Below are 8755 nucleotides of genomic sequence, written 5' to 3' on the forward strand. Positions count from 1 at the left end.
GTGTCATCAGCGTCGCCAACAGCAATTGCGTGAATAATGACCGTGTCCAAACAGGTTTCCTAAACTAACTCCATCTCTGATTGAATTCGCCCTAACTTACACGATGGTTATGTTATAGCCTAGTGGTTTTGTTATTTTTATCTCTTGGAAAATGTTCTACAATGATCTTGTATGAAATATTGGCTTTGAGTTTATTCAATATGAAGGCCTATTTCTTTTATTCTTCATCCACCCCCCACATTCTGTTTTATGCTTTCATAACACTGCAATACTATGTACAACAGCAGATTTGAACTCGCTGTAACTGATATCTAAATTTAGTCAGCTAGCAGTTTCTGGGAATCATTCACAGAGGGAAGCTGACCATGGTGAAGTCAATCACACCAGGGACTGTCCTGCACGTCTACAGTGGGATGCCTCTCTCCCCTAAACACACACACACACACACACAAATCCCACAACATGAGCCACGATACACAGACAGACGAGGCGCTGAAAGAGGCTCCATCAGATAAGGTGTCAAATTCCACGTAAGCTGCACTTAATTTAAAGGTGATGCAAAGTCTACACAAGCTTCATACTTAGAGACAAGACACTAAATATAGAGCTGCACAATATATTTTTATCATATGCGACATCGTTAATTATATTATTAATATACAATATATCACAGAGAGGTGGGATAAATTACACTTATTTTATGTGCCAAGCATTTGTATGTTATACACACAGGTTATTGTCCAAATCTGACCAATCAGCTTGCTAATTTATACCTGCCACCTCAGTATTATGGCATTGGCCTAATAAACCAGCCCAAACGCAAACCTATGTGCTCAGAGCAAATGGCAGGAGTAAAGAAAGTAAGAAAAATGACAGTGAATAAGAATTGGGTCCACTTGGGTCATTTGTTTGTATGTTTATTTGATTGTTTGTTTACTGCCATATCAGAAATCTAAGGCTATTCCATGGCAAGATCAAGATAGATAAAAACACATAACACAATGACAACTTCTTAAATCAATATGAGACAATACAAAAACCCTTCAAATTTTACATAAAAAAATTAAATATGTTAAAAACATTATTTTAGTATGATTTCTTTAAATGGCTAATGAACACAGAATTGCACGAGGAAAACAAATATATATATATATATATATATATATATATATATATATATATATATATATATCCCAAAAAACAACGCAATACTCAACATCGCATATTGGATATCTTGCATTCCTATATTTCAATAGCTAATTCCCCTGAGAAGTTTATGTTTGCCCAAAAAGAGATATTCATACTCAGAAACCTGCTTGAAAACAGTCATTTTTGCAAAGGATTTTTTTAATATATATTTTTAAACAAACATTTTAAATGTTTAAAAATGTGCTAAATCGGTCATCCAAATGACTAGCTGAGTCCATTGGAAAGCATTAAATATTTAAGCTGGTTTCAGGTTAAAGCTGAATGGCGAGCTTGTAATAGTATGGAGCAGAATATAGTGCCATCAGGAAGTATTTGTAAAAGTTGGACTTTTCAACTTAAAAAATAAATAAATAAATAAATTTTTCATGGTGGAGGCTCAAAAACATTATGAAACATGATGCAACAACAGAAAAAACCATCTAATAGTGTAAGTAATTAGAGTATTTGTTTAAGAAGGCCAAATGTAAAACACTTTTTAGTCTTAATACTGTACATTTTAATTAATGTTAAAGTGGAGAAATTATTGCAAGATGAAAAAGCTAGCTATTTTTAAAATAAATGTCATTACAGATAAAACAGGGTTTTCTGGTGCAACATTTTGGTGTTTTTATATAAATACCCTTTGTCAATTTTCAATAACTAAATTGTATTGCATTGTATTGTCACTTCAATGAATAGTAGGCATTTACTACATACTCAATAATTGTACCATTTCAAAAATAGTTTGCATTTCATAATATCCAACGTAAGCTTTACGAATTTCTCAATCTTACATTAATAAAAAAATAAGACGATACTGTAGAATGTAAACTATTTTAACAGTAAACAGTCATATTTAACCTGAAAGTGCTAGACTTCCTGTGTCAGCCACTTCCAGTTACTTTAACTGTCCAAAAATGTATGTTGCTTGATAAATACTGTAAACCCTACATTTTCCCTAGTACATCATAATAACTACATTATTGAAAATGTCACTGACACAAAACAAGCATGACTCTATATTTCATGTATTACAAAAGCAATAATATTCATGTATTGGTCTTTGCCTTTTTATATTTATAGCAAGCAAAAGTGTTGTTTTCCTAATATCAAAAGTGTGATGATGATTTTAACAGTTCAACAAGAATAACTGAGTGAGTTTCATTTTAAACAATTGTTTTTTCATGAAAATTGTTTAAGAGTAGAGTAAAATAACAGCCTACAACTATTAAGATTAAACTATATTGTTAAATTTGAGATTAAGGATACAGTGCTTTGTTGAAAAAATTATCTGTTTTTCTAACAGATCATGTTATAACTAGCATTCTATAATCTATTGCCTGTAGGGCTGGGCGACATGGGCAAAAAAATCATATCCCGATATTTTTAGGAGTAATGATGGTATACGATATATATCCGATGCGATATATTACAACTTAAATAAACGTTTTTGGAGCAAAATATAATTTAAGCACAGGGGTTTCCCACCCTGTTTACAAATAAACAGCTGCACAAAAAATAACAGCTGCACAAAATCTTTGATAAATAAAATACAGTACAGGTTTTTCTCCTGCTTAAAACTATGTTGCATAACATTTCAAATTATAAAAAAAATCTTTGATGAATGCAGAAGGTTTTTGTTCCTGCTTGACACTATACACAGCACTACTGTGCTGTTTTGCAAAAAACAAAGTAAACAGAACCATAGAAAACATAGCTACAATGTCAGAGCAAAAAAAGGAACACACCTAAATAGTAACAACAAAAAGTATTGTAGGATAGAAAAGAACCACATTGAATGTAAATATGAAACACACAGTACTTTATGTCACAATTACAGTGTTGTTATAAGTAATCCTGTGTACCAGTTTTTTAGTTACACATTTACATGTATGTATTGTGCACAATTACTAAACAGTGCACATATCAAAGATATCTAAAGAGAAGTCTTTCACTCCATGTAAAAAATCCTTCACTTTTTCTTTTGTTTTGTTTTGACTAAACTTGTTTTACTAAATATTAAATAAGCAGATGAAATCGAATAGACTATAGATCTGAGAAGTAATTAAATTGTTTAGAGTACTGTGATGAAATGCTGGTTAAGCATATAAATGTAACCAGTCATTATAACAGACCAAAACGTAGAGCTAAATGTGTTATAACGTAAATATAAAGAAGAGACAGTCGTGTAATAAATACTGAACTCATAATCAGTGAATATAAGTTGGTTTCACTTTCGAAATGCAGTATAAATTAGTCCTATTTTGGCGTTTTTAATTCTTTTGAACACATGCAGGTGCTGCTTGTCAATTTGACAAGGCTTCTATGTTCATTCTTGCTGTCAATTGCGGAAGAAATTATTGATAAAAGGTTTCTGATAAACTGCTGTCACAGCTGCTGCAGGCGCTGTGTGACGTGCGTGCACGGAAGGGGTAGTCAGATTTATCCGGAGAGTCAGATTTCGATACAATACCGGCACTGCATGTTCCTCCATGTGGCGTCAGTGATGGGTCGTTCTTGAACAATTTGTTCATTTTGAACAAATCTTTTCTATGACTCATGGAGTGAATCATTAATTTTGCGCATGCGCACATTTGTGCAAGTGGAATTTGCGTGCTACCTTGAAGTGGTCTGTTTCGCGCAGAATGCGCACGTGTGGCCTTAAACCATATCGATATGAAAGATATTGGATAATCCCGCAATCGCGTTGGGGAATCATATCAATGTATCCCCAGAACTCGATTTACCGCCAAGCCCTATTTTGAACTAATCGATTGAATTTACAACACTGACTTGCCATCACCTACTGGCAGCTTTATAATCACATGGTTTCTGCTACATTCATTCTCCATGGCGGGGCGCTACACCAAAATTCATTCCTGCCACGGGTACGTTACAGCCTCTCATTCAAAACATTGCCGTTGTTTTTTTAATAGCGGGTTATAAAAACGTATTTTACATATTAAACGTATGAAATACCAAAACGTAATAAAAGGTACGTGATTTATAACAGAGCAAATGTAATCGTAGTAGTGCTGTGCATTATTTGTTTAACCTATGATGCGTGAGACCAGCAAACATGACATAGCTTTCAGTTATGATAAACACTGTTTTCATAATTTTATTTTATAGATAAAGGTCTATGGCTCTGCATACAATGACTTTATCTTGTTGGAGTTTATAGCCGTTTTACTTTACTTCAGGACGCATTGAAGCCGCTCTGTAAGTCTATTGGAGACATTCATAAATATTCATAGCAAATCTAATAAATGTTGGAGATATTCTAGTTACATAAACGCACTAAATTGCACTTCAGCAGTGTTTATTTAAGAGCGCACAAGAAAATCTGACCTTGAGCAGCGTATATTTGAGGGCGTGCAAATGTTTTGTGCACAAACAGAGGATATCGTCGTGCAGGCAAAGAGATCCGCATGCTCATATTACATAATTGCAATCTCGATTTGTAATACTGCGCTCACGACATTTGTTATTGAAATTACGCTATAGCTAGTTGGAAGATCTGTGTAAAATGCCTGCCACCACAGCTGTAAAAAATCCTAGAGGAAACATTGAATCACATTTACTTATCCATGACAGGCCCAAACAGCAGAACTTATAATCAGTGAATATGAGGTGGTTTCACTTCAGAATTGCAGTATAAATTAGTCCTATTTTGGTGTTTTTAATTCTTTTGAACACATGCAGGTGCTGCTTGTCAATTTGACAAGGCAGGCCCAAACAGCCTTGCAAAATAATTCATTATCATAATATGCCAAATATGGTTTTAATTTTAGCACACCTAATTCCACGCAGGTATTTGTAATTGTAATCATAAACACATCTGTTTGTAGCACAAGCCATTTTCCCAGTATTGCGCTAGCTATTCTATTTAGTATAGTGGCTAATGAATCAAAAGTAGCACACATTCACAAGAAACAGCTTAGTTCCACATTGAAAACTAAAGTGGATATACTCATTCAGTCTGCAGAACAGAGCTACTTCAAACACAGCATGTGATTGATGGATCTGATAGCAGACCACCAACCATATAATTCACAAACCGTTCAAGAAACAGAGCTGACAGTCATTTTAACTCAACTCGAACTCCATGAACCCTTTAATTCCATGTTAACTAGCCAACACGCCAACAATTTGTAGTAGCAACTAAAAAGGTAATCGTTTTGTTTACTAGTTGCACTCAATGTTTGATGCAATCCCTCTACTACTAAAACAGCAAGAGTTCAAATAAATGCTTTATTTACAAAGAATGAATGCAAAGCGGACGCACCCTACCCTAATTTACAAATCCACTTTCCATATTACCAGTGTTTACGATCATTTACAGTACTATTACTGATTATACCGGATTGCATAACTAGACAACCGTTAGAGCGTTCCTCAATGACCTTGCAGAAAATAACCCAGGCCTTGTTCAAGAAAGCACAGACCATGGCAGGCATTTTCAAGCTTACACCACCATCTGCCCATCTCAACTCAACCTTGAGGCTCAAGAGAAACAGGGTCAACGGCAAAGCACTGCAACACAGCACAGACACAAATGTCACGTTTCAACACGTCGACTGGCCCACTGCAATTCTGCTCCACGAGGGAACGAGTGGGGGAGAGGGAAAAAAAGAGGGAAAAAAGCGCAATAGATCAGATCTGTCTGTCCCATCCCCCACATCTTGCTTCAATCCACTCTGAGGCACAAGTTACATAACCGTGCCACTCTTCCATTTAGAGAGACGCAGATTTCAAACAAAGACTGAGGGATTCAAATCATTCACTGGGAGAAACGAACACATTTATTTGTGTTTTAATTGCGTATTATTATTGGCTTAATTTCACGGGGGAGGGGGGGGGGAAGAAAATTAGCTAGCTTAACCTAACACTAACTAGTAAATGAATTAAAGGGTTGGTGATCTAAATAGGTAACATGTGAGCCATTACAATGGGAGTTTCCCAACACACATGGCCTTCAGATTACACACACACACATTACAGATCTCCCCACCCCCACTCTAGACTGAACACTATGATCCAGATATCACAGCCACACACATATTCCTTTGTAAAGACTATTGTTTTGTTTTAATGACTGTTTGACTTATTTAAATCATTGTTATGTTGCGTTATACAACATGCATTAAGTCTGGAGCCTTATTTTGGTGTTACTCGCAGTCATATGCATTACATAGTTTGACAATGAGAGTGTATATAATCAGTGTGCATCCATTCTAAGAAATATCACTTTACATGTAAATGATTGGAAATTTACAATCATGTAATTTAACACACAGTTGTGTTTGCCCAAACACTGAATGAGTTGAGCTTCCCCTCCCCCACTCTCAGAGTTAGTGCTTTGCCAACAACAGTCATGTGCTCGTGCTCATCTACATGTACAGTCTTATTATAAACATTGATTATAATTCATATACATTTCACGTTATATAATTATGCATTTATACAATTAAAAACAACACTAACTCAGTGTTTTGAAGTTCATCACATGTAGTTAATAATAGAAGTGTGTTTATATGAGATCACTGACTTGATGTGTGTATGATGCACATGAAAACATGTTAGAAATCAACTTTAATGTTAATGATTTCATATACATATAGCAATAATTAGCATAAAAGCATATGTAAAATAGTTCTATTAATGTTTAATGTGATTACTAGTATATGTAAATGTATTCTGAAATTATATTTTGCACACACCTAAACTACAAAACAATCTGAAGTGGTGCTGCATTTACGCGCGCGCGCACACACACTCACGCTCATATACACACACACACACACACACAGTGCTGCCCATCCCCCACCCAGCCAGATCCTCCAAAAGAAATGCCCTTGCCAAATAATAAATCGCTGTATATTATTATTAAAAACACACATCGCAACACAAACACGCATCTACTACCGTATTATCGATATAACGAGTAAAAACGAAGAAAACACTCACTTTTATACCCGGATGAACGCGAGGACTGCCTTTCACTGCTTGTGTGGAATTTCCTCCTCCTCGACTATTTTGTCAAATAGTGCTCAAACAAAGCGTTATAAAGCTGCTTTGAGGCGGCAGGTCTTCAGATAAATTCCCAAACAACAGTCCGGTCCCGTTCGCATCGGCGTAGAGCGGAATAAAATCGTTTAAAAATAGATTTAAGAGCGATTGAGGTACATTGTGGGGCTGTTTGCTAGTGGAGAAAGAGCCAAACGGTTCAGGAGCAGCCAACGGCTTCAGACACTCAAACACTGGAGAGGTGACTTTCCAGGCGAAAATGGGGGAGGCCTGGGCGGTTGTCTATGCAGCTTTGTTGAAACTGAAGGAGGAATATCGCAATAACATGCCTCTTCGTTCCATCTCAATCTGGATTTTACTGTGAACTGCGGCAGAGGTATATCATTTTAGCGACTTACAGTCTTTATTGTAATGCACGAGACTCGTTTTGACAAGGAATGGAGATTGTTTATGTTGTAAAAATGCAGTTAAAAGAGATTATGTTAGACATTGTGATATGGCCAGATTTATCATTTGAGATGTTTTATAAGGTCATAAATGTCGATTGCTATTTACTGAATAAGCACAACAGTGATAAATTTAATTGATTATATTTTGACCTAATTATGATTGTTGTTGTATTTAATTTTAGTAATTAAATTTACTGTTTCAATTAACGTGTGTTTGTATTTGTGTAGTCACATTAAAAATTTTCATATACATGCAACTTGTGTTGCAATACTGTGAATTATATATTGTCTAATAAATGCTCTAATAATGTGAAAATATACAGGTCTGTTTGTCTTTTTTAAAGAGCCCCTATTATGCAATAAAAAAGGTCATATTTTGGTTTTGATGTCTCCAACAACAGGCTGATATGCATGCAACTGAAAAAAACACTTATAATTTGCATTTATTTTTACCTAATTTTCCCAGCGACTCCCATATGATTCGTTCAGCGATTAATTTGTTCCCTAACCCCTCTTTAGAGCGATGCTAATCTGCGCTGATTGGTCCGATGACCCAGTCTGTTGCGATTGGTCGACAGCATTCAGTGCGAGACAGAAAGCCCACCACGGCTTATCAACAATATTGAAGTAGTCAGAGTGCAGAGTGTATGTGAGTCCAATGCAGCAGTGGATTAAAGTAATGCAGTTAAACACATGCATATTGATCTATTCTTAACCATATTTAAAAACAGTGACACACATTCAGTATTAATCCACATAGTGGCAAAAGCCACAATATTTTGAAACTTGACCGCAGTTTGAGTGTAGGAACAGCTGACGGTGGCCATTGCAACAACAATGCAAGGGATCTCGAGCTCACAAATGCATTTAAAATTGTTAAATTTTAAAAATTAAAATAGCGGCACGCGTCACGTTTTCAACATGGTTTTAGACGCAATATGAGAATATAAAGAGTTAACTAGATACAGTAAAAGCGGTTACAGGTAACAAAACACAATTAAATACATAATTTGCAAGCTAGAGAAAACAAGGAGGCAACCATTTTAATTGCACTTACTTACACTTGTGAAATAGAGGAAGAAACTGGT

At 35.5% G+C, this 8755-nt stretch overlaps 1 protein-coding gene across 1 annotated transcript in view; it reads right to left on the reverse strand.

Annotated features, from left to right (window-relative positions):
- The window catches only part of tbl1xr1a (TBL1X/Y related 1a), a 104307-nt gene extending 96874 nt beyond the window's left edge, over positions 1–7433 (reverse strand). Inside the window, 1 exon segment of the mRNA XM_056467977.1 lies at positions 7159–7433. The gene's annotated coding sequence lies outside the window, so the exon portion shown is untranslated.
- Between the last annotated feature and the right edge of the window lie 1322 nt (positions 7434–8755).

Source organism: Danio aesculapii, chromosome 11 (genome assembly GCF_903798145.1).
Source record: "Danio aesculapii chromosome 11, fDanAes4.1, whole genome shotgun sequence".
Classification (NCBI taxonomy): domain Eukaryota; kingdom Metazoa; phylum Chordata; class Actinopteri; order Cypriniformes; family Danionidae; genus Danio; species Danio aesculapii.